This window comes from Malania oleifera, chromosome 13 (assembly GCF_029873635.1).
Source record: "Malania oleifera isolate guangnan ecotype guangnan chromosome 13, ASM2987363v1, whole genome shotgun sequence".
Taxonomy (NCBI): Eukaryota; Viridiplantae; Streptophyta; class Magnoliopsida; order Santalales; family Ximeniaceae; genus Malania; species Malania oleifera.
This window is the reverse complement of record NC_080429.1, coordinates 61,208,025-61,212,685: the sequence shown is the minus strand read 5'-3', so window position 1 is coordinate 61,212,685 and position 4,661 is coordinate 61,208,025. Positions and strand designations below refer to the sequence as shown.

The window sequence follows — 4,661 nt, the reverse complement described above, 5'->3', positions numbered from 1 at the left end:
GTAGCATATGCTTACTTTTCTTTTGGTAAAAGATAATTCGTAGTCCTTTGAAGTTTCAGTTTCATAATGCGCTTATTTTGTACGTAATTGCATTTTGTTCTTGGGTGACTTCCCCTTGGATTCTTTAGTAACATATTCCTATCAAGGTTAAGATTGGCAGGCAGAAGTTTTGTTGAAGAGTCAAACAAACTCAAATATTCATTTTTTCATAGAAAACTAAATTTATTAAGGAGTAAGAAAAGAGTTACGAACTAATTAAGGACAAGAAATCCTCGGGGGGGGGGGGGGGGAGACATAAGTAAGAAATCTCCTCTTTAATTCCATGCTATCATAATTCATAGAACACTGCAAATTAGCTAAATCTTGCTGCCCTTTCTATACCTTCGTGGTACCACCATCCTAACAAACTTCATTTCCTCATTGGCTGGAAAGCCATAATTCATTTTATCCGAATGATGTTAAGCTACCACATCCTTCCCATCCGCTCCCTCCACAGGAATAGGCAATATCCCATTCTGCTGCCCTTTTCCAGGGCAGCTTCCTTAAAAGAGGAAATCCCTCTAGCCCCTCCATTTGGAGCTGGAGGTACATATACAATAGGTCCCCAAGTAAATTAGATGAATTGAACAACTACCTCTGTTGTTCCTGAATTTCATCCAATAACTTAAATTCATCTCATGTAAACTTGCTAGCAAAATCACTTTCATCATCCAATATATCTCCCCTGTGCCATTTCTCCCTATAGTTAAAATCATTCGCTTTCCAATCCCTCTTTTGAACTTTAACATTCACCGGCTTCACTACTTGATGACAGAAAACCTTAATATCCCTATACTTATCATTATTAACACTCTCATCTCTACTGTGGTCCCGACAACATCAAGATTAATCTGAGCATCATCCTCACAAACTTTCTTAGCCTTCATGCCCCTACACTCATAAATATTAGGCAGTGGATAATCACAAACACAGACCACTCTCCCGACAGTCTCACATATAACAAGTACTATAGAATCTCAGAAACATCATCTGAATTTAGCAAAACTACCTAAATCATTCCTGCCCTTTTTGGCAAAACTTGGCTTGTGTTATCCAGGGTTCCATTAACTTGCTAATTGCTATGAACCATTATCCTATTGCAATTTAAGATTTTAGGAAGGTTTAATATACTCTTCCACCTGGGAAGCTTGAGGAGCCACTCTCTTAGAGAGTGCGTCTTCCACCCAGTAGTACATTCTAATCCAGCTAATGGGCCTGAATATTTTGAGGCGTGATAAGCTGCAAGTGTTTTGAGCCTTTGTGCTTTGTGCTAGCTAAAAAGATCCTATATCTACATTATTGCTTTTCTGAATACTCAAGATGTGGCCCAAATGTAGAGTAATACTTATAATGCAGACCAACTCACTTTAAGCCCACACCATTTCCTTTCATCTCACCAAGCCCAGCTGTCATTTTCACAAACCATAGCTGCCTTAGCACTGATCACTGCTGCCCCCAAATGCTGAAGATCGACAGCAGATGATGGATGTCTAGGTGTCAGTCGTCATCGCTTTCCCACAATGTTCACAAAATTGATTCCTTCATGACATTACAGCCTTGTTTCATGAATAAGCATTCCTATGACACCCTTTCCCCCCCCCCCCCCCAAAAAAATACCTTGTCTTCACCATAATCATCTGCCATCCCTTGAAATTCATTTTCAACAACCCCAAATTCCTGAATAAACCTCGACTGCCCCTCTCATTTGGCTTTTTCGGGGACAAAAATAAAAAATCTCTTCCTCTTCTGTACCGATCCTATCTCTAAAAACTTTCCCATTTTCATTGATCAAATAGCTAGCCAATACTACCAATCCTCATGCTTCAAAACCTCGTCCCGATTTTCTAAAAACTAATGACATCCCCAGAAGAAACCTTTTTTTATTGACAATGAAGACAACAGAACCCATCAATTTTTCTTAGGCTTATGCTCGAGCACGAATAGAAACACTCTTTTCCACCCTTTCCAGTCCCAAAGTGAAGTTTTACCCTTCAATTCGGACTAATCTTTTTATGGTTGACAATCATCATAGCAATAAACTCTGGGGAGCATAGAGAGAAGAAGAAAGATTTAATGAGAAGTCATTTTTTCCAGAGGTGACTTTATTGACAATGCAGTGATGTAGCTAAAAGCCAACGTACTGATATTTTACCTGTATAGCAGTAAGATATCATTATTTTATGTCATTAATTTACTGTTATCAAGACATTGACCTCCATAAGAATTTGACTTTGGTTCCAATATTTTACCATATGCACAAGAAATTGATAGTTTTATGCAATAGTTTGACTCTCGTGTCTCGAAATTGAGGGACCCTCTTCAAGAAAATGAATTGTGCATGTGATATTTTCCTTTAAACAATAAAAAAATTGATCTCTTCCTACAATAAATTCAGCCTTGTTCACCAAAAACTGTTTCCTTGTTTGCCGTGTTGCTAGAATTTTCCCATTTCTGTGCTATAAACAAAATTTCCCATTTTTAAGTCGGGATGTTTTTATCATCGTAGAATATTGATTGTTTTCTATTACTGAATTTTCCTATTTGGAAGTCGGGGATGTTTGATTGTTTTTCAAGGCTGATTGCATGCTGCCTTGCTGAATTTTTGGTATTTCTTGCTGCCTCACAAGGAATTGATAACAGTTAATTACTGATATAAAATAATAATAAAAGTCGTCAACTAATAGCTATACACCAAGTGCAAAATAGCATGGAAAATATTTTGGGAGGTAAGCGAAGGCAACGATAAAATTGAAAGGATCAAAAGCCAAAACATCCAAATTGAGCTGGACTTCAGGCCAACTGTGATGCTTGATCCTAAGATTTGCACCCGCTGTGCACAAAGACTGCATGTGCCATGCTTTGTTATTTTGTACTACGAACCTATAAGCTACTGATCTTATTTCAAGGATTGCTGTTGTCATGAAATAGTGCCAAGAAGAACAACTGATGGGTCATCTTGGGGTTGTCTTATATGAATATCTAGGAGAAGAGTATCCGGAAGTTTTCGGATCACTACTGGGGGCTCTCAAAGCTATTATCAATGTTATTGGTATGACAAAAATGACTCCTCCGATAAAGGATTTGCTTCCTCGACTGATCCCAATCTTGAAGAATCGGCATGAGAAGGTGCAGGAAAATTGTAATGATCTTGTTGGTCGAATTGCTAACTGTGGGGCTGAATTTGTCCTAGCAAGAGAATGGATGAAGATTTGTTTTGAGCTTCTTGAGATGCTAAAGCCCATAAAAAAGGTATCCGGCGAGCAACTGTGAACACGTTTGGACCACAAGATGTCCTGGCAACATTATTGAACAATCTCAAAGTGCAGGAGCGTCAAAACCACATGTGTACTACTGTGGCAATTGTAGTAGTTGTAGAAACATGTTCTCCTTTTACAGTACTACCAGCATTAATGAATGAGTATCGTGTACTAGAACTCAATGTGCAGAATGGTGTTTTAAAATCACTCTCTTTTCTTTTTGAGTACATTGGTGAAATGGGTAAAGATTATATTTATGTAGTCACTCCACTACTTGAGGATGCTCTCATGGATAGAGATTTGGTACATAGGCAAGCTACCGCATCTGCTGTTAAGCACATGGCTTTGGGAGTGGCTGGTTTAGGTTGTGAGGATGCTTTAGTACACTTGCTGAATTATGTATGGCCAAACATATTTGAGACTTCTCCGCGTGTTATTAATGCTGTCATGGAAGCCATAAAAGGGATGAGGGTTGCCTTGGGTGCAGCTGCAGTCCTAAACTATTGTCTGTAGGGGCTCTTCCATCCTGCAAGAAAGGTTAGGGAAGTTTACTGGAAGATTTATAACTCACTGTATATTGGAGCTCAAGATGCACTGGTGGCTACTTATCCTGTGCTGGAGGATGAGGCGAGCAACATATACAGTAGGCCTAAGTTGGTGATGTTTATATGAGGTTTACATATACAGTAGGCCTAAGTTGGTGATGTTTATATGAGGTTTAGTTTGTTCTTCATGCTTCAGGCAAATCTACAAGAGGCTCTTATACAGGCTAGGACCTATTGTGGGGTTCTTTCCGTGGCTGCTGCAGTTTGTTTGGATGTGCATGCTTATTAAGCTGGATTGATGAACTGTTTGCTATTTGTTAACTTTTTCAGTAGTTTGCTAATTTAGGAACATTGTTATGAAATGAATACTTTACTGTTGTGAATTTGATAGTTTTCATGTACTTCCTCTCTGACTTAATTTTCTATCCTTGTATTAATTTTGTATTACTTCCATCCTCTCTTGAATTCCATAAATATAGTGTTGGATCCTGCCTGTTAACTTAAAATTGAGGGTATTCGGTATTGTAGAAGTATTCCTATGATAATAATATTCTTATGGTTTGCTTGGTTTGAGGGAATAGTTATTCCTTCAAATAAGATGGAAAATGGTTAAATTTTAGAAATTAAGGGAATAGTTATTCCTCGTATATTTTTAATTATTTTATTTAACATGTAATAAGAAAGAAATAGATATTTTCAAATTTTGGGAATAGTAGCTTTTAAATAGGACATCTTGTACATAAGGGGGTTGAAGATCCCAAATTTATACCTACCATTCTTCCATAATTCTCCACCTCTTTTAGAAGGTTAGGAAGCCTAA

At 37.8% G+C, this 4,661-nt stretch overlaps 1 pseudogene; it reads left to right on the top strand.

Annotated features, from left to right (window-relative positions):
• The first annotated feature begins 3,099 nt into the window (after window positions 1-3,099).
• Window positions 3,100-3,968, top strand: LOC131146165 (uncharacterized; annotated as a pseudogene).
• The last annotated feature ends 693 nt before the right edge of the window (window positions 3,969-4,661 follow it).